Source organism: Choloepus didactylus, chromosome 6 (genome assembly GCF_015220235.1).
Source record: "Choloepus didactylus isolate mChoDid1 chromosome 6, mChoDid1.pri, whole genome shotgun sequence".
Classification (NCBI taxonomy): domain Eukaryota; kingdom Metazoa; phylum Chordata; class Mammalia; order Pilosa; family Megalonychidae; genus Choloepus; species Choloepus didactylus.
The window spans coordinates 25,259,233-25,282,699 of record NC_051312.1 but is presented as its reverse complement, the minus strand read 5'-3'; the positions used below and the strand labels follow the sequence as shown (position 1 = coordinate 25,282,699).

General features: G+C 35.6%; 1 pseudogene; it reads left to right on the top strand.

The window, feature by feature from the left end:
* Nucleotides 1-3,738: 3,738 nt before the first annotated feature.
* LOC119536753 lies at nucleotides 3,739-4,732 on the top strand (annotated as a pseudogene).
* The last annotated feature ends 18,735 nt before the right edge of the window (nucleotides 4,733-23,467 follow it).

Below are 23,467 nucleotides of genomic sequence, written 5' to 3'. Positions count from 1 at the left end.
GTTAATAAATTAATATTACATGCTTTAATATTTAACTTTGATACAGTTCATTCTAGGTAACTTTGCATTGTACTAAAGTTTGAACTGCATTCCTTCCAGGGACTATAATAGGGAAAATAGGAAGGGCTTCCTACATATTTAAGTAAATAGAGCCATAATGAGAAATCTGTTTTAACTTTCTTGATGGAAGATAATAATCAGAATAGGGAGAGCAGAAATAAGACACTTTATTAAATAGAACAAAAATTTAATGTATAAACAGTTATTGATTATATGCCACTTTGAGCTCTTTTTTCTTTCTGATGGAGGAATAAAATTTAATTTATAATTCATTTCACTAGTTAGCTAATTGATCTAGAAGCCACTTTAATTGTTTACTTTTGGTTTCATGTTTGCTTGTTAGGTTTGATAGCTTTTAAATGAATAAATATAGGTGAGGATGCTATTCTGTAATTTTTCTAGGAAATGATTCCTGAATTTTGGTGTATCATAATGGCATTGCAATATGGTCAAGTTGAAATAGCTTAGAGTGTGGAGACAGAGAAATCTGGGCTTGAGTCCTGGCTCTGTGAATAACTAACTGTGTGAGTTTTGTTATGTTCTACTTCTAATTAGGCATACACTTTCTCATCTATTCAAAGACCCTAATAGATTACACAAGAAAATGTACACAAAATTTCCAACTCTTAGCCACCTAACAACATGTGGTAGCTGCTATCACAGCTTTCCTTCTTCTGAAGTTTAATGTTTGTAAAAATATTCTCATGGATGGCTGTTACTTTGAGTTTTCAGACCTATTTGAGAGTTGCTTTTAAGTTTTCCAGAATGATCATGTTTGTTTTTTTAATCCAAGAACTATATATTTTTTCTATCTTTTTTCTCCTCTTAAATTAAAACCAGTTACACATAAACACAATCATTCTAATTTCCTCAAATATTACTTAACAGTAATGCCTGCTTGAAGATCTGCTTGATGAAGTAGCTAAACCTCAACTGTTTACCTATCATAGATCCAGTTCCTTGTAGTGAAGTAGATACTTTCTCTAGTGGGGTATAATTTAATATAAAATATATCTTCTTTATTAAACTATCTTCTTAATCTTCAGACAGAATCAGGTACATTAGGAGTGGCCAGGAAATTATTTCTGCAGGCTTATCAGGAAAATAAAAGGAAAATACACTATTATTTACTGACATAATAAAGGCAGATTGGATGAATTTTTATGGCACATTATGAATAGAATAATGAGATTCATTGTGTTTAACCTCAATAGAATATATTTTAATACATAGATAGTGTCATCTAACAAACATACATAAAATTAAAAGAAGAAATACTTTATGGTTTGGAGTCCATTCATTGCTCAATGTTTTGATGATAAAAATTGATTTTATAACTCTCTATTCACTGTTTCATATGAAAAAATTGGATGTCATATTTCAATTGTATACAGCCTTAACATAAAATCAAAATTTAATTTAATGCAAAATAACTTAATACAGTTCATAAATAAGTACACTGTCATGATACCATGCTCATGTAATCAAACATGTTAGGCTTGAAATTTTGTTCTGTTTTATTATTCTTTTATTTGTAATGATGAAGTTACTTTCCCAAGCTCATACTATCACAAGATGTTAAATTAGGGATTTTAATACAGAGCCCTAGAGGCCAAACAAAATGTTCTCCCTCTTTCATACTTGGTGTCTTGTATCATAAATGTCAGAAATGAAGGTTAGAACTGTAAGGTAGCTGAAATTTCTTCTATGTATTTCAGCCAAGTATACTTTGAAAAAATTCATTTTATGTACTAAATACTGGGACACTTTTCAAAACTTACTTGAATGTTTTTTTAGTTCCTTTTGCTACAGATTTGTGAGGGGATAGAAGAGGAAGTTGGAGGAACAGCAAGAGAAAATGAGGATTATTGTTGATAGAAATACAATTGTATGATACACACTGCATTAATGTATATTTATATTATAAATTCATTTATTCTATTTTATTAGGAGAGATATTCAAAATACATTAGTAATTATGAAATCTATGTGTGTGTCCATGTTTGTGCATTCTCTATAAGTAATATGTGATATGTCTGGATTTACACAGAAATCAGAAATTACCTTAATTACATATTTGTTACTCTTGAATTCTCTAAGGATAAAATGAACATATTTTGTTCTCTAGCCTTATGTTTGTGTTGCTATAATCTTTTAACTCATCTTACATATGGATCTGTGAAAGCCTTTCTTGATGAATAATGACATATGGCTTTCTTCTCCTTCCAACTGTGGTTTAAGCTGATTTTCTCATTCACTTCCTAATATAGGGAATCAGTATGACAAACTCTAGTGTGTTTCACTTCATGAATATAAGTTATTTGTAAGTCACTGGATGAAGCTCTACCCAAAGTATGACAGATATTTCACTCCTTTAAACCCCAGAAAACAGAGTTGCCAAATACTTAAGAATGAGTCAAAAACTTCAGTCTATATCATACTGAAGGAAAAAGAAATGTCACTGTGGAGAAATCTCATGCCTAAATTGGATCCATTATTGTGCTTCAATAACTGAGACATTCATCCAGATGCATATCTGTTTCATGTTTTGTTTTTCTTTCTGTTTTTTGCTTCTAAACTTTTTTTTTTGGTTATGCAGTTTTCTTTCTTCATACTCCACTAAAGAAACATTCTGAAGGCATAGGGAAAAGTACCAGAATTAGAACATTACACTGTAGCAAAGCAGTAACTATAGCTTTATACAACCAATTTATTACTGATAATTTTATATTTATTTAAAAGCTTGATCAGCAATGATAACTCTTTGAAGGTATGGCTATGATCTCTTTTTGATAAAATTATCTCTGGAAAATCCACCCAAGGACATTTCAGAAATAATGAGCACATGCATAGAGAAACATCTTTCAGTTATTGCTAATATTTATAAAACAATTACAATGATACAATAGGTTGAAGAGGTCAAAAATGGGTGACTTAGGGTCAATGCTTTTGAAGAAAGAACACTGAAAAAAGAAAAAAAGAAGAGATTGCACTGTATTTGATGGCATATAAGGTGCATGTACTTCCAGAAAAACTGCTGCTGCTTATTCATAACTATTCTAGAGGAACTAAAGGAACAGGATCATTGCCTGGAAAAAGCACATAAAATTGGTGTGAAAAGACTGAACTATAAGGCAAATTGAAACATAATTCTAATTTATCTTAGTTTTAGTCATCTGGGAATATTTTTAATTACATAATTTTTACTGTGTTTTTCTCTTTTAAATTTAACACAGTAAGGTAACTGTGTTTCCTCCTCTTTTATAATCGTGATCATTAATGAAAGGTTTTACATGCACATTTGTAGCAATTTTTGAAGTAATACTCAGTGCTACCCTCCACTGTAATGTTTTTGGATGCAAAAATCCTGATATTCACTGTTTTGTGAATCTTAAGATGATATAAGGAAAGATAATAGAAAATTTAACAGAAAATAATCCACTAAAATTCAGGGTTTTTGTTAAAAAAATTTTTAACATGACAAATTTAGGAAAAAATAAGTGAATCTATGACTTCCTTTTATTTATACAGGGAAATACATCCATGTGGGCCCCTTCCTTCGTCAGTGTCCTCTCGGCCTAGGCTACCATATGCCCTCTAAGTACCAAATATGGGATATAATTGGATGAACTCTATTTCATCAGATATTGCCTTGCTGACCAACAAATATAAACCAAGATGTCAGCCTTACCATCAAACTTGGAGCCATGTAGTATTCAGTTGAAAAATTTGACAGAAGCCACCACCATGTTTATATTGATAGGCTTCTCAGATAATATTGAGCTGAACATCTCCCTGTTTTTCTTATTTCCAGCAATCTATTTTTTTACTCTGATAGGAAATTTGGGACTGGTTGCATTGGTCACTGGGGATTCCCAGCTCCACTACCCCATGCACTATTTTCTGAGTGTGCTATCACTCATGGATGCCTCCCATTCTTCAGTTATCACTCCCAAGATGTTGGCCAATTTACTGGCAGAGAATAAAACCATTTCATTTCTTGGATGTGCAACACAGATGTTTCTAGCTTTTACTTTTGGGACCACAGAATGCTTTCTCTTGGCTGCAATGGCTTGTGATCACTATGAAGCAATCTACAACCCACTGTTGTATTCAGTTAACATGTCACCCAGAGTCTGTGTCATTCATCATTGCTTCCTATGTTGCTGGCATTTTGCATGCTACATTACACACAGTGGCCACTTTTAGTCTATCCTTCTGTGCATCCAATGAAATTAGACATGTCTTTTGTGACATCCCTCCACTCCTTTCTATTTCTTGTTCTGACACTCACATCAACTGGCTTCTACTCTTCTACTTCATTGGCTCTATTGAGATAATTACCATATCAATAGTCCTGATCTCTTATGGTTTTATTCTGTTGGCCATTCTTAAGATGTGCTCTGCTGAAGGGAGGCAAAAAGTTTTTTCCACCTGTGGTTCTCACCTAACTGGAGTGTCAATTTACTATGGAACACTCCTCTTCATGTATGTGAGGCCAAATTCCAGGTATGCTTTGGACCATGATACAATAGTGTCTATATTTTACACTATTGTGATTACCATGCTTAACCCCACCATCTACATTTTGAGGAACAAAGAGGTAAAAGAGGCAAAGAAAAAATTATTTAAGAGAAATTTGCTCATTAATAAAGTGCATTTTTGGCATTGAGTCAAGCTGGAAAGTATGCTTGGGTTGAGTCGATATGTTTATGGCCAGAAACCAGAGAAGAAAATGGCTTGCTTTTATCTATGTACCTGTGCTAGTTTGAAGCTGTTATGCACCCTAAAAATGGCCATGTTCTTTTAATCCATCCTTGGGAGTGCAGATCTATTGTGGGTGAGAACTTTTGATTAGATTTCAATTGAGAAGTGAGCCTGCCCATTCTAGGTGGTTCTTAATCCTTTACTGGAGTCCTTTATGAGGATAAAAGACAAAAGCAGAGAGCTTAGGGAGAGAGAGGTAGAAAGACACCCAGAGAAGAAAGAAGGACCCACAGGAGGTGAGGCATAAAGCCACTGAAACCAAGCTGAAAGCAGTGAATCCCAGGAGGAAAGAACAAGCAGATGCCAGCCATGTGACTTCCATTTGGCAGAGGAACTGCAGATACAAACAGCCTTTCTTCAGAAAAGGTATCTTTCTCTTCATGCCTTCATTTGGACATTTTCATGGCCTTAGAACTGTAAATTTGTAAACTAATAAATCCTCATTGTAAAAGCCCACCCATTTCTGATATATTGAATTCCAGCAGCTTTAGCAAACCAAAACAATACCTTAGAATTTTTCCAAATAATTAGTTAGACCTCCTGTGCAATATTTTATAAATGCAGATTAACCATGTCATTTACATGCTTATGATCATATTCAATCATATCCATATTAAACCTTCATGGATGTACATATATTGCTGTTCTTAGTTACTGTGTAACTTGATTAAAGAAAAACAACAAACCTAGAGTTGATGTCTTCAGGATTTCATGTCTTCATATATTCTTACATTTTTCATAGTAATTCCTCTGCACTCATTATGAAGTTGTTCCCATTCTGAAATCCCTGGAAGGACCTCCGTGTGGTTGACTCACTTGCTCTATGTGCCCTTCCACATCAAGATCCACCCAGGCCACTAAACATGCCTTTTGCACACTTTGGCCCAAAACTCTAGAATTTTATTCCAGTATTAAATTCTTTCCTTTCTGCTTTCCAATTATACATATTGATTAGTTCTATTCTGAAACTCCAAAAAACATACTGAATCTGGAGGCTAATATTTGTATAGAGTATACATAAGGCTCAGAAAACACAAATAAAATTGTAGCTTATGAAGAACCTTCAATCTGAAAAGTTAGTCCATATTTAAGGGTTCCTGGGATGCTGGGATATTGGGCTCAGTCTCTTCCTCTACCTTTACACTCTATCTATGCATACTCTGGAAATTATGCTTAGGGTGAGTCCATATGTTTATGGCCAGAAACCAGAGAAGAAAATGGCTTGCTTTTATCTATGTACCTGTGCTAGTTTGAAGCTATTATGCACCCTAAAAATGGCCATGTTCTTTTAATCCATCCTTGGGAGTGCAGATCTATTGTGGGTGAGACCTTTTGATTAGGTTTCAATTGAGATGTGATCCTGCCCTTTCTAGGTGGGTCTTAATCCTAGATTAAATGATTTTGCATTTGTTATTCTTACTCAAAGTTATTCCTAATGAACAAGGCACATAATAGAAAGATTCTTAATTCAAGGCATCCCTGTTTCTGACTTATTTATTCTGCTGTATTTACTTTGGTTCCAAGTTTTGTTCATTAGTAGTAGAAACTCCTCTGGATCCAGCACCAGATTGGAAAACTCAAAGGAATGTGTTAAATTTTCCTTGAATTACAATTTAGTACTTGATATGACTAATTGTTGGAGAGTCAAGTTGGACTAATTTGAAAGAATAAAGAAAAAAACACCTAAAGGTCCAGGCTTTGTGGTCCCCCATACTTTCTTGGGTTTTCCTTCCAGGAGCCTCAACAAGTTCTCATAGAAAGATTCCTTCAAGCTTCTGCTAGGAGGAAGGGAAAAATAGTCATTTAAAATATTCCCAAAGCATTCTTCACTTAACAAATACCTAACTTTAAGTGATACTATTTTACCAGAATCTAACAAACCTGGATTTAGCAGACTCTAACTTACCTGTGGAAAGACAGACACCCAAATCCAAGCTCCTGTGGCCCTCCTAGAGGTGGAAAAAATGTTGCTAAACATTCATGAAAGTCACAGTCCAAGGACACAGGGTAACTAATAGAATGAGACCTTATCATAGAACATTTACCCCCCCACACATTTACTAACACATTAGAAGGGTTATTGTATATAAGAAGGGGTTACAGCTGTTAAAAACTGAAAGGCTCAGATGAAAATTAAGAAACAATCCCTAAAGAAATTCAAAGACAACAGAGGAGACAAAAACCAGAACTCCAGAAAAATTTAACCACTGAGGATCACAACCACAGGAAACAGTAAACACAGCCTAACTTCTAGCCAGATGAATGTAAGACCTCACATTAAAAGGACATTTACAGAGGAATGAAGTGGGAGGTCTCACACTACCTGACTTTGAAGCATATTACAAAGCTACAGTGCTCAAAACAGCATGGTACTGGCATAAGGACAGATATACTGATCAGTGGAATCAAATTGGGTGTTCAGAAGTAGACCCTCACATCTACAGACAACTGATCTTTGATAAGGCAGTGAAGCCGAAGCAAATGGGAAAGAGCAGCCTGTTCAATAAATGGTGTTTGGAGAACTGGATATCAATTTCCAAAAGAATGAAAGAGGATGTCCATCTCACACCTTATACCAAAATTAACTCAAAGTGGATCAAAGACCTAAACATTAGCACCAAGACCATAAAACTCTTAGAAGAAAATGTAGGGCAATATCTTAAAGGTCTTGTGATAGGAGGTGGTTTCTTAGATCTCAAACCCAAGGTGCAAGCAACCAAAGAACAAATAGACAAATGGGATCTCCTCAAAATTAAACACTTTTGTACATCAAAGGACTTTCTCAGAAAATTAAAAAGGCAACCTACACAATGAGAGATGATATTTGGAAACCACATATCAGATAAGGGTTTAATATCCTGAATATATAAAGGAATCCTGCACCTCAATAATAGAAAGACAAACAATGCAATTAAAAAATGGGCAAAAGACATGAACAGATGTTTTTCTGAAGAAGAAATACAAATGGCTCAAAAACATGAAAAAATGCTCAACTTCACTGGCTATTAAGGAATTGCAAATCTAAACCACAATGAGATATCATCTCACACCTACCAGAATGGCCATTATCAAAAAAACAGAAAATGACAAGTGCTGGAGAGGATTTGGGGAGAGAGGAACACATTAATTGTTGGTGAGAATGTAGAATGGTGCAATCACTGTGGAAGACAGTGTGGAGGTTCCTCAGGAAGGTAAATATAGATTTGCCACATGACCCAGCTATTCAATTGCAAGGTATATACTCAGAGGAACTGAAACTTAAGACACAAACAGACATTTGTAAACCAATGTTTATTGCAGCATTATTCACAATTGCCAAGAGATGGAAAAAGCCCAAATGTCCATCAAAGGATGAGTGGACAAACAAACTGTGTTATATACACATGATGGAATATTATGCAGCTGTAAGACAGAACAAAGACATGGATCATGTAATAATGTGGATGAACCTTGAGGATATTATGTTGAGTGAAGTTAGCCAGAAACAAAAGGACAGATTCTGTATGGTCTCACTAATATGAATAGACATTAATGAACAATCTTTGGGGGTTAAAAGCTGACAACACAGGTGACCAGGAGATAGAAAGAGGGCAGAGACCAGCCATTTGATGCTGAAGGACTACAGAAAGTTTAGGATTGGTTGCATAGATCCAGAAATACATAGCATAATACTGTGTGATGGTAGCACAATATTGTAAGTACACTGAACAAAGATGTCTGTGAGTAAAACTGAAAGAGGTGGGATAGGAGAATGTATGACACCAGAGGTAAAGATAGATGATAAAGACTGGGACTGTATAATGTGGCAATAGCCACAGTGGCCAATGACTGTTACTAAATATACAAATATAAAAATGTTTTTGCATGTGGGAAAGCAAATGAATGTCAACCATGTAAAGAATTGAAAAGGGGATGGTATTCAGGAAAAAACATAATCAAAGCAAACTGGAGTCTGTGGTCAACAGCAACATTGTAATATACCTCCATTATATGTAACAAAGGCAATATGCCAATGCTAAATGTATATGAGAGGGGGATATAGCGGAGGAATATGGGATTCTTGTTAGTGGTGTTATTTGCTGTCCTTACTAGTATATTGTATTGTATGACATGTTATTTTTTCTTTTTATCATTTTTTTTCTTATTGCTAAAAAAAAATTTTCCTTGTAGTAATCAATATGTTCAAGTGCTGATTGTGGTGATAAATGTACAACTTTATGATGATACCATGAACAACTTATTGTGCACTGTGGATAAATGTATGGTATGTGAATGTAACTCTATGAAATTGTAGGAAAATATATATATAGGAGTAAAAGTGTTGGAGAAAACATGGTGAGAGGGATGATGCCTCACAAATATGGACTAACTACAATGTGTAAACTCAGAATTGAATCTTAAAACATAGATTAATGTGGACATAATAATTGTAATAGTCCCTAGATTGTAAGCACTTACAGCAGTTAACTCTATCCCTGAATTGTAATGCCTATCTCTAAACTTTGAGATGCTGATCCCCTAACGTATAACCTGATTGGTCTCTGGAACAATGCATATCTCTGAGACACCTGAAATTCAGAGTTAGAGCTCGGCATATATGAATGTCAGTATTAGTGCATACAGCCACTGTCAAAAAAAAAAAAAAAAAAAAAAACTGAAAAAGAGCCCAGACTTCAATTAGTGATATGAATGAAGCAGGTCTAGTTAAGACCTGGGCAAGCCACGCCAAAGGGTAAAGGTTGAAACTGATTGTGTTTTAAAACTTCAACTTCCATATGAGACCAAGGGAAGAGATATCTATTTGGTACAGGATCTAAATTTTCTAAATGGTACAGCTCTGCAGTTGATTTGTTCAAACACCACAATTGCATGGAACTTTGAATAGGAAGTGAGATACGGTAGGTTAGTATAGGCTGGAGTGAAATAGTGACACATCCCAGATTAATTTGGGCAGATAATAAAAAAATATATTTACAGCCTCCCCCTCCCCAGCCCCGAGGATCTGGGGGAAGGTGCAGATGTGTTGGACATCCTCACCTGGACTGGTGTTGATGTTGTCACAAACATTGAGACTGGCAGTTTGATGTGCTGAGCCCTCGATCATGGGACTTGCCCTTATGAAGTTCATTACTGCAAAGGAGAGTCTAAACTTGTATGTAATTGTGCCTAAGATCTCCCCCTGAGTACCTCTTTGTTGCTCAGATGTGGCCCTCTCTCTCTCTGAGCCATCTTGACAGATGAACTTGCTGCCCTCCCCCCTACATGGGACCCAACTCCCAGGGTTGTAAATCTCCCTGGCAATGCAGAATATGACTCCCAGGGATGAATGTGGACCCAGCATCATGGGACTGAGAGTATCTTCTTGACCAAAAAGGGGATGCAAAATGAGATGAAATAGTTTCAGTGGCTGAGAGATTTCAAATGGAGATGAGAGGTCACTCTGGTGGACATTCTTATGCACTATATAGATAACACCTCTTAGGTTTTACTGTATTGGAATAGCTAGAAGTAAATACCTGAAACTACCAAACTCCAACCCAGCAGTCTGGAACCCTGAAGACAATTATATAATAATGCAGATTACAAGGGGTGACAGTGTGATTGTGAAGACCTTGTGGATCACACCCCCTTTATCTAGTGTATGGATGAGTAGAAAAATGGGGATAAAAACTAAAGGACAAATGGGGTGGGATGCGGGGATGATTTGGGTGTTCTTTTTTCACTTTTATTTTTTATTCTTGTTCTGGTTCTTTCTGATGTTAAGGAAAATGTTCAGAGATAGATTGTGGTGATGAATGCATAACTATGTTATCATACTGTGGACAGCGGATTGTATACCATGGATGATAGTATGGTGTGTGAATGTATTTCAATAAAACTGAATTTAATTAAAAAAAAGTTTATACACTCACATATGCATACATGCATGTGCAAACAGAAAAAATATATAAGGCAAGAATTTTAAGATGTCTAAAAATTAAAAGTATGGAAAGGTTTTAAGTCCTTTTAATATCTCTTGGTGTTGTGATCCTTACTTTCTCCTTTACTATTTTCTGCCTACCTATTTTTTTAACAATGAACATGTATTACTTGTTTAATCAGTAAGAACAAAACAAAATGTATAAAATTAAAAATTAAAAAACAAACCAAAAAAAGGACATTTACCTCAATTTCCATTACTAGATACATCATGTCTAGCTTTCAACAGTAAAACAGAAGGCATGCTAAAAGGCAAAAAAAATAAAAAATAAAACAATAAAAATAAAGCCTGAAAATGGGCCTATCAGAAACAGACACAAATTTGACAGAGATATTGGAATTGTCAGAGGAATCAGGTAAAATAACTAAGATTAATATGCTAACAGCTCTAAGGGAAAAAGTGGGCAGCAGAAATTGTTGGAGGTAACATGAGCAAGATTGTGGAGGAAGACACACTTGGCACATAGGCCCCTGAGAAACAATCAAAATAGGCCAAATTTGTCAGAAGTAACTTTCCCCAAACTCTGGAACACGATCAAGGGTAGTCAATAGTTCAAAAAATAACTAACGTTATTTTGTGAAATCAGGAAAAACAACAAGTAAGAAATTTAGGAGAGCCCCAGGGTAAATTTGTTTGTCCCAGTCCCCTTCACTCCCTCAGTTCTGCATGGTAGTTCTTATCATCTATATTCAAATTAGGGTCCCTGAGGCCTGATTATTGCTGCACCTTAACGATAATTTTGGGTGTCTTTGTACATCAGTGCCAACTTGCTCTGTGGAAGACTGACTCAGAAGATGTCTGGGTCCCCTAACCTGGGTCTATTTGAGACTGAGAAGTAGTACAGAAAACTACATCCAAATTTCTTGTATGAATTTAGATGCAAAATCAACGTATTCTAGAAAATTGAATATGATGGCCTATTAAAAGGATTACACAACTGAGATTTGTCCCAGGATGTAAGGGTGGCTCAGCATAAGAAAAAAAAATCAATGTAATATACCACATTAACATATGAAGTAAAATTACATTATCATATGACTCAGTTAACAGCAGAGTTGTATATGGGAAACATCTACCTACTGCATACTAGGGACTACAGTTAACAGAAATGCATTACTAGTAGCTCAAAAATACTAGGGACAAATAATGAAAGGCTGAAAAGAGCTATGGGGTGTTTTGAGTCATGAGAATTGTTTAAAATGTACAGTACTGAGGATTATAAAACTAAGTGATGATAATTGGGATATTCATTAATTTTCATGAACAGAACATGCACTGTGTGAAATTAGGAAAACCTGACTTTATATGCTGAGCCCTCAAACTTGAGGCTTGCTCTTGTGAAACTTATGGCTGTAAAGGGAAGCTAAATCCACCTGTAATTATGCCTAGGATTCATCTCAAGAAAATCTCTTTTGTTTCTCAAATGTGAACTTTCCCTCTCTAAACCCAACTCTGCTGCTAAATACATCACTCTCCCCCTAATATGTGACAGAACCCCCAGGTGAGTGAGTCTCTCTGGTGATGTGGGACATGGATTTTAGGAATGATCCTGACCATGTCATCCAGGGGTTGAAAATGCCTTTTTGACCAAAAGGGACAAAAGAAAGGCAAAAGAATAAGGAGTCAGTGGCTAAGAGACTTCAAATAGAGTTGAGCGGCTCTCCTGGAGATTACTCCTATGCAAGCTTCAGCTAGCTATGACAAATGGCCACAATATGATAAGCCCAAGTCAACACAGTCCTGAAAACCCTAAAGAACACTTAGTTCCCTATCTGAGAATCTCTCTATATTTTTTTCTTAGTTGCTAGGGTATTAGAATAGCTAGAAGGAAAGAACTGAAATGCTGGAACTGTAACCCATGATGTTCTATGAAATTTGCTCTATAGCTACTTGTTAAACTGTAATTTGAAAGTTATATTTTTGTATATATGTTACATTTCACAATAAGGAAATAACATTCTTTGAAATTTCCTATATAACTACTTGTTAAATCATACTCTGAAAATTATCATTTTTTTGCATATATGTTATATTTCACAATAGGAAATAACTGAAAATGTGAACTGTAAACCACAATATTCTTTGAAATTTGATCTCTAACCACTTATTAAATTGCACTTGGAAAATTATCACTTTTATGCATATATGTTAGTTCCACAATAAAAAAAGAAAAAAAATAAAATATAGATACATGGAATTTCATCAAAATAAAATACTCTTGTGCATCAAAGTACTTTATCATGAAAGTGAAAAAATGTCTCCAACAGAATGGGAGAAAATAGTTGGAAATCATACATTTCATAAGGATTTATCATACAGAGTATATAAAGAAATCCCATATCATGATGACAAAAAGACAAACAACCCAATTAAATAATGGGCAACACTTGAAAAGATTTTTCTCCAAAGAAGATATATAATTGGCCAACAAGCACAGGAAAAGAGTCACAACATCATCACCTTTAGGGAAGTGCAAATCAAAAGGACAGTGAGAGGAGGGGCAAGATGACAGCATAGAGAGGAGAGGAATTTAGTCAGTCCCCTGGAACAACTAATAAACAACAAGGAACAACTAGTAAATAATTTGAAATAATTACTGGTGGACAACAGTGACTGTCCACACATTGTACATCAGCCTTGATTGGGAGGAATGCCTCAGATTACAGCATAGAATCTGGAAGTAAAAGCTGTGGAACCAAGCCAAGAGCTCCCTCGCCGTATGACAGGGTAAGCTGCAAAACCTCACTGTGCTAGAAACCAGCAGCACTCTCTGAGCAAGTGAATATACCTCAGCTGAGTTCCAACTGGGGTTTTAATTAACAAATGTAGACTGCTGAGTACAAACTACAAACTCCCAACAAGCAGACAGTGGCTTTTAGTGATGACTGAATGAGAAGACTCATCTGTCCTGGAAGGGTGAGCCCAGAAGACTGGTTGTCACCTCTGGCCTATGAGTGAAACTGGGGACCATGTACTGTCTCCAGAAGGTGGCTTTATGTCCCTTTTGTTCTCTCTCAATGAGGGGCTCAAAAGAGAGAGCCACAGCCATTTCCAGTTCCCAGTTCTCTGATCCAGATAGGCAAGGAGATAACACAGTCAGAGAGACCACAATTCAAATGCAGATGATAACTCCATTGGGGGTGTATCTTCTCTAAGAGTAGGGAGGTGGGGCCTGGCTTTCCATTCAGAACTAGATCTCAGAGCCTGGAGAAAAGTAACCAAAAGAGAAACTAAAGTAGTGACACCTCCATAAACCAGTTGGGAGCAAGAGGCTTACAGGCATAACCTGCTGGGCAGGTTAGGAAAAGCACAGTGACAGGAAACCTCACAGGAAAGTCAGTCATTCCTTTAAGAAACACCATGAATAAAACCTCATTCTGAGACCTGAACCCATTCTGGTCTGGGAAAATCTGACTAGGGTAATGAAGAAAAGCAGATGCCTAGACAACAGAAAACTACAATCTATACCAGGAAAAATGAAGCTATTTCCCATTCAAAGGAACAAACTTACACTTCAATCAAGGGACAGTTGAGATACTGTTTCACTTTAATGAAAGAATCTATTAAAGATTTAAAAAATATGCTAAATGAAATAAAAAAAAAACAAATAAATGAGTTAAGGGAAGACATAACAAAAGAGATAAAGGCTATAAAGAAAACACAGGGCTAACATAAGGTAGAAATTGAAAGTTTGAAAAAACAACTGACTGGAAATGAAAGGCACAACAAAAAAGATGAAAAACACAATGGAGATGTACAAAAGCAGAATTCCAGAGGAAGAAGAAAACACTTAGGAACTGGAGAACAGGACACCTGAAATCCTACACACAAAAGAAAAGACAGGGAAAAGAATGGAAAAATATGAGCAACATCCCAGGGAATTGAATGATAACATGAAACACATCAATGTATGTGTCATGTGTGTCCCAGAAGAGAAGAGAAGAGAAGAGAAGAGAAGAGAAAAGAAGGGAAAAGGGGCAGAAGCAATAATAGAGGAAATAATCAATGAAAATTTCCCATCTCTTAGGAAAGACATAAAATTACAGATTCAAGAAGCACAGCATACCCAAACAGAAGAGATCTGAATAGACCTACACCAACACACTTAATAATCAGATTGACAAACATCAAAGACAAAGAGAGAATCATGAAAGCAGCAAGAGAAAAACAATCCATCACATACAAAGAAAGCTTGTAAAGCTATGTGTGGATTTCTCAGTAGAAACTATGGAGGCAAGAAGAAAGTGGTGTGATACATTTAAGATACTGAAAAAGAAAAACCTCCAGCCAAGAATCCTATATCCAGCAAAACAGTCTCTCTAATATGAGGGAAAATTTAAAATATTCTCTGACAAACAGACAATGAAAGAGTTTGTGAACAAGATATCTGCACAACAGGCAATGCTAAAGGGAGCATTAGAGATAGATAGGAAAAGACAGGTGTGAGAAGTTTGGAACATAATCTTGCATGATGGTAGCACAGAAATGTAAGTACACTGAACAAAGATGATGGTGAGTATGGTTGAAACAAGAAGGTTAGGAGCATGTGGGACACCAGAAGTAAAGAGAAAAGATAAAGACTGGTACTGTATAGTTCAGTGAAACCTAGAGTGTTCAACAACTGTGATAAAATGAACAGATATATTTTTACATGAGGGAGAAAAAATGAATGTCAACATTGCAAGGTTTTAAAAATAGGGTGGGATTGGGGGAAATACAATGAATGCAAATAGAGACTCTAGTTAACAGAAACTTTGTATGATGCTTCCTTTAATGCAACAAAGGCAATATACCAAAGGTAAATGCCTATAAGAGGGGGCCATAATGGAGGGTATGGGACTCTTGGCATTGCTGATGTTGTCTGACTCTTACTCTACTTTAGTTTAATTCCATTTTTTCTTTCACTGCTTTTTAGCTGTCATGATTTTTTTCTTTCTTTTTATTTTTCTTTTGTCTCTTTACCTTCTTTGACTCTTCCCCCTTCTTTGTGGAAGAAATGGAAATGTCCTTATACAGATAGTGGTGATGGTAGTGAATACATAAATATGTAAAAACTGGTTGATGAAGAAACCTTGAGGGCATTACATTGCATGAAATGTCAGACACATAAAGACAAATGTTGCATGGTCTCACTGATATGAACTATTTATAATATACAAACACATAGGCATGAAATAAAAGTAAACAGGATATAGAACAAAGCTGTAGAATTGGGAACAGTTGCTTATTGTGAGCAGAATGTTCAACTAGGTTGAATCTAAGGGTTTGGAAGTGGACAGAGGTGAAGGTAGCATGTTATTGTAAGAATAACTAACAGTGCTGAATGGTGTGTTAATGTGATGGAAAGGGGGAGTTTAGAGTCATGTATGTCATCAGAAGGAAAGTTGGAGGTTAAACGATAAGAATGTATAAAACAGTGAATATTGGGGTGGACAATGTCCATGATTAACTGTACAAATATTAGAAATCTCTTTCATGAACAAGAACAAATGTATGGCATTATAACTAGAAGATAATAAAATGGTATATAGAGAAAAAATACATACCTATTGCAAACTATGTACTACCGTTAATAGTAATTTAACATTCTTTAATCAACAGTAACAAATGTACTATTCCAATACTATGAGCCAATAATTGAGGGGGAGTGGTTATGGGTAAGGGAGAAATTTAGTTTTATTTTTTCATTATTTCTTTTCCGAAGCAATTGAAATGTTCTAAAAATTGGAAAAAAAACTTAATTGTGGTGATGGATGCACAGCAGTATAATGGTACTGTAGGCAATTGATTGTGCACTTCGGATCTTTTGATAATTGGTATGTGAACAATCTCAATGAAATTAAATAAAAAAAGTACAATGAGGTAAAATTTCACACCCATAGAATACCTACTATGAAAAACAAACAAACAAAGTAAGTGTTAGAGAGGATCTGGAGAAAACGGAACACTTGTTCTTTTATAGTGGGACTGTAAAATAGTACAGCTGCTATGGAATACAGTTTGGAGGTTCCTCAGAAAGTAAGTATAGAATTATCATATTAACCAAGCCATCCCACTTCTGTTTATACACCCTATAAAATTGAAGTCAAGACTTGCGCAGATACTTGCACACCAATGTTCATAGCAGTATGTGCCGGTTTGGATGTATTATGTCCTCCAGAACACCATGTTCTTTAATGCAATCTTGTGGGGGCAGAAGTATTAGTGTTGATTAGGTTGAAATCATTTGATTGTCTCCATGGAGATGTGACTCAATCAATGTGAGTGAAATGTATGATTGGATAATTTCCATGGAGTTGTGGAACCCACCCATTCATGGTGGGTTTTGATTTGATTACTGGAGTACTATAAAATAGCTCACAAACAGAAGGACCTCAGAACAGCTGCAGCAAAGAAACATTTTGAAGATGGCTGTTGAAAGCTGATGCTGACATTTTGGAGAATGCCGTTTTGAAATGCAACCTGGGAGCAGATGCCAGTGACTTCCCAGCTAATAGAAGTTTCCCAGACAGCATTTGCCATGGGTTGGTGAAGGTGTGTGCATGTTGATACCTTAATTTGGACATTTTCATGGCCTTCAGACTGTGAATTTGGAACCAAGTAGCTCCCCTTTATAAAAGCCAATCCATTTCTGGTATTTTGCATGATGGCAGAATTAGCAAACTGGAACACAGTATAATTCACAATTGTCAAATGATGGAAGCAACCAAAATTCCCACCATCAAATGAATAGATAAACAATATGCCATATTTATGTGCAGTGGAATATTATTCAACCATAAAAAGGAATAAAGTTTTGACATAGGCTACTGCATGCATGAATTTTAAGACATCATGTAGAGTGAAAAAAGCAAGACCCAATTGAACAAATATTGTGAGATCTTACTGACATGAAATGATTGAAATATGTCATTATGTAATCATTATGTATTTGTCAGATAGAGGCTACGAAGAATTCAAGAATGTATAAGGGAGAACCTAAGATGGTGGCTAGGAGAGACAGGGCAAAAAAACACCACCATGAAAAATACTAGATAAAAGCCAGAGAGTGACCCAGAACACCAGTTCCAGTGATGCACCAGTTGGACAAGGTCTGCTAAATCCACAGGGACCGTACACTTGGTAAAACCAGGAGTCTGTGTTCTGAAATGAGTGAGTGAACCTTCTGAATGTCTGGAAGCCACACTGTGGTAAAGTGTGGGGAAACTGTGGGTTGGTGTTTGGAGGTGGACTAGATATTTAAAAAAAAAACCCAAAAGTGGCTGTAGATATGGCAATGAGAACCACACAGTGAAGCGCAGCAGGAATGGGCTGTGTGAATGCCTCAATATCTGGTGTGGAAGACAGTCTTTTGCACAGCTGCTGCTAATTGTCTCAGAGTGAGGAAGGTAGTGGTGAGCCAAAAGGGGAAAATAAACACACCTCTTGCAGCCACTTTCCTGGTGGGCTGGAAATGCTTCTGCCAGGCACTTGCACCACAACCCAGAGCTGCACCAAGAAACCCAGTGTGATGGGAAGTGATTCCAGCATCATGTGCACATGCCACAGTATCAGATGCGGACTATAGCCTTTTGTGCACCCATAGCTAATTGTTCCAGAGCTGCAAAGGCAGAGCTGTGCAAAAAGGGGGAAATTAACATGTCCCAAATAGCCATCCTTGCAGTAGGCTGTGAATGCCACTACATGGCCCAGTGGCCCAGAACTTCCCTTAAGGGACAGCATGCACTTATGATGTAGCACAACTATCCCTAAGCAGAGGCCCTGGAAGGGCATAGCTTGGAAGAGGGACCCACTTGGAAACCCCAGGGACCATATGCCAATACCAAGGACTTGTGGGTCAGCAGCAGAGACACTCAATGTTACTGTAATTTTTCTCAATAAAAATTTAAATTTAAAAGTAATCATTAATTGGATAAACAATTAATGATTACATTTAAATTGAAAATAAAATTTTAATGTATGTAACCATACTTTAAGTCAGAAAAAGTTGAGTATTAAATAAAAAGGAAGAAAAACTTTCTATGGAGAAAGAGGAAATAAGTGCTAAATTCATCTTATGCAAGAAAAGTGGGCTCATATTTTATTTTCTACAGAAAAAAAAATATCTGTTGATTCTAAAGCCATTTGTTACATATAAATAACACCAATTATGTGATTGATATAGAAGCTTCTTTACATGTAAATTGCTTCAAATTTGTATGGAAACTCTCAATGATCTCAATAAGCAAGAAACAGTCTATATACTATCCAACTGTGGTACTCAGTATTAAAGTTTGTGGTGTGAAATTAGAAAAGGTCCATTGTTCTTTCTCCCAGTCATGGAGAAGATGCTATCTTTTTCAAAACTGCCATAACAATCTCAGGAGATGCTTTGCTAGGCTTAAAGCATAATATAAAATAAGCACAACAATAAACACAAATGTTGTGTACAAGCAGTTTGGTCAAACCAACTCAATAGAATGAGAATAATATATATTCTTTTTTCTTTTTCAAATTACTGGAAAAGAAGACAATAGGCAAAATTTTCCTGTGTAAATTGCTAGGTTTTTTTAATTAAAGTATAGAATTTGCATTTAAAATAAATTATGATAAGAAAGAAAAATTTTTGTTTTCCTGTTTGCACAATGGAATTTCTGTTAAATAGATCTATGGTGAAAGTCACATTATACTCATATATTCAGAATAGCCTGTGAAAAAATGGACTGAAATATCCAAATGAAATCAAATCACAAAGAGAGAATGCAGCTTTTTGTCATCTTTGATCATACTGGTGTGGAAGGGGGATTTCTTGGTACTTAAGAGTAAGGTAAAAGAAAATCTTCCTTCTTGAATAACACTGGCCCTATTTGCAGATGACATGACCTTATATAGAGAATATGTTCAATACCCAAAGCTATTAAAGGTAATAAATGAGTTCAGCAAAGAAAAAAGGTATAGATCAACACACAAAATTCAGTAGTGTTTTCATAATGCACAATTGGAACAAGAAATTAAGGAAAAATTCCGTTGGCAGTAGCAATTAAAAGAGTCAAGCATCTAGGAATACATCTAACAAAAACATAAGGGATTGGACACAGAAACCTACAAAATATTGATAAAAATAAATCAAAGAAGAACTTAACCAGTGGAAGGATATTCCATGACTAAACATTGTTAAGAAGTCAATTCTTCCCAAAGTGATTTACAGATTGAATACAACCCCAAACAAAATTTCAACAACCTTCTTTGCAGAAAGAGCCAATCATCAAATTTAGATAGATGAGTAAGGGACATTCAATAGCCAAAGCCCTCTTTGCAGACATGAGAATCTATCATCAGATTTATATGTATTGGTAAGGGGCATTGAATAGCCAAAGCCGTCTTGAGAAAGAATGAAGTTGGAAGACTCAAACTTCATGATCTTTAAACTTATTACAAATCCACAATAATGAAAACAGCATGATAGTGGCACAAGGACAGCCATATTGACCAACAGAAATGAAGAAAGAGTTCAGAAATCAACTCACACTTCATGGCCAAAATAGTTTTGACATGAGTGCTACATTCCTATATCTACTCAATTGGGAAAGAATAGTCTCTTCAACAAATGGTACTGAGAAAACTGGATGTCTTCATGAAAAGAATGAAAGTGTGCCCCTGTCTCACATCATGCACAAATATCAACCCAAAATGGATCAAAAAAAAACCTAAGTACAAGAGACAGAACTATAAAATTCCTGTAAGAAAATGCAGGGAAACATCTTCATGACCTTGTACTAGGCAATGGTTTATTATGTTTTAAACCAAAAGCATAGCAACAAAGAAAATATAGATAAGTGGGACTTCATCAAAATTAAAAACTTTTGTGAATCAAAAGTCTTTATAATGGAAGTAAAAAGACAACCTACTCAATGGGAAAAATATTTAGAAACCTTATATCCAAAAGGTTTTTATGTTAAGAGCATATTAACAAACCTACAACTGAACAATGAATAGACAAATAACCCAATTAAAAATGGGCAAAAGACTTAAATAGCCATTTCTCAAAAGGGTATATAAAAATGGCCAAATATCACATGAGAAGATGCTCAACTTCAATAACCATTAGGGAAAGGCAAATCAAACCCAATATGAGATACCATTTCACACCCATTAGTGTGTCTACCATTAAAATCAAATCAGAAAATTACAGATGCTGGAGAGGATGTAGAGAAATAGGAACATTTGTTGCTGATAGGAAAATAAAATGGTCCAGCTGCTGTGGAATACAGTTTAGCAGTTGCTCAGAAATTAAATATAGAATTACCATATGACTTGGTAATCCCACTCCTAGTAATATACCCAAAAGAATTGGCAGCAGGGACTGGAACAGATATTTGGACACTAATATGCATAAAGACATTACTCACAATTGCCAAAAGATGGAAGGAACCCATGTCCATTAACATATTAGTGAATAAACATTTTAATATTGTTTATTAATAAAAGGGAACAAAGTTATGACATATGAGATGACAGGGATGAGCCTTGAAGACATCATGTTGAGTGAACTAAGTCAAGCACAAAAGGCATAAATATTGTATGATCTTATTGATATGAAATAATTTGAATAAACTAATTGATAGAGTCAGTAACTAGGATACAGGTTACCATGGGTTGGGTTGGGAGTAAGCAATGGAGAGTAAATGCATAATTTGTACAGATTTTCTCTTTGGGGTTATAGAATTGCTTTGGTAATGGATGATGCTGATGTAGCAAAACATTGTAGAAGTAATTTATGTCACTGAATTATATATGCAGTTTAAAGGGGAAATTTTAGGTTGTATATATGTTACTAGAATAAAAATTAAAAAAAAAAGAAACCCTACAATGCAAACCATGAACTCTAATGTCAACTATGAATTATAATTATTAGTATAGCTACAATAAAATTGTTTCATCAATTGTAGCAAAGGTAACATTCTAATGAAAAATTTTAATAATAGGGAAAACTGCGTGTGTGAAAGTGGAAATATGGAAACTGTTTTCTGCATGACTTTTCTTAAAACTACAACTTCTGCATCAAAAATAAAAAAAGATGTGAAACAAAATCTTCCTTCAGATTGTGAAAAAGTCTTGGAAAGGTAAGATTTTAAACATGAATGGCAAAAAACGGGCATTTTGATTTAATGTATTTTCTTATTACGTAGGAATTTATGTCACTTGAGTTTATAAAAATTTGAAAGTTGAAAGAAAACTTTGAAGTTTTGAAGGCAATCAAACTTAGATTTCAATTCCTGTTCTGCTATTTAAAAATGTGTAACCTTGGAAAATTAAATGATTATTCTGTACCCAATTTCTTCAACTGTAAAATGGGCATAACAATACCTGTTATTGCAATTATTATATGTGATACAATAAATGTTATTATATATATAGTTATGTGTTGTATAAAATTATATTATATATTATATTGCAGTCTAGAAAAATATGGGAGAGTGCATCCAGCATCCAGATTGATAGCCCCCTGTGCTGAATCTTGAAAAATCAAAATATGTTGATTGGCCCCAATATAAATTTGAAGGTAGAGAAGAATGACCACCAAATGGCACTCTTGGCTTCAATGTCTTTCTACAATTGGATCTTTTTTTTCTCAAAAGTGAAGGGAAGTCATGTGAAACCCCTCATGTTCACCTTTTCATTGCTCTATATCAAGACAGGGCCATGAGGGGGGCTTGTAAAGTGTATTATCTTAGAGGGAAATTAAAAGATGAATAAAGAAACATTTTATTGTTAGCCAGACCCCCAAAACTTGAAACCACAAAGAGATTTAGAACTAATTCTTCCCAAAATCCAGATTTTGAGCCCACGGGACCTGAGGTTCTCATGGACCCTCTACCTTAAAGGGAAGGGCTTCTGAGTTCACTGTGCCCCCACCTTATCCAAATGTGGTTGAAAACACTCACAGTATAACTCCTTACCATCCCCTAGAGAAAGAGTAAGGATCTCAGAGGGAAATGGAATGTATCCTCACCAGGAAGTAGCCAATTGGTATGGGAACCATAAGGGTCCATGTCCCTTTTTCTATGACTAAATTAGCACAGTGTAAGAAGCTACTGGGAAAATTTTCTGAGGATTCTTTTAAGTTTCTGGAGGAATTTAAAAACCTGGTCATCACCTATGAGTTCACATGGGGAGACATTCAAATTATTCTTTTCTCCTGTTGCACTCCTGAGGAGAAATGAAGAATCTGGGTAGAAGCCCAAGGACATGCAGACAAGCTGCATGGGGAAGAAGCAGCATGATATCCAGCAGGGAATGTAGCTGTCCCATATGCAGACCATAACTGGAACTATCAGAGAGGGCAGCAACGTATTGACAAAAAGGACCATATAATTACCTGCTTACTAGAAGTTATGAAAAAATCTATTACCAACCCTGTAAATTACAACATGTTTCAAAGCATAACTCAGGAAGACAACAAAAATCCTGCTTTATTTCAGAGAAGACTAGTGGAAGCCATGAAAAAGTATACCAATGTAGACCCAGACTCTGAGAAAGGACAAATAATGTTAAAGACCTACTTTATGGGTCTGTCAGCTTCAGACATAAGAAGAAAGTGGCAAAAGAGCCTCAGGTTCTCAAACACCTATGAATGTCCTTATGAGGATAGCCTTTACTGTCTTTAGTAACTAAGACAGG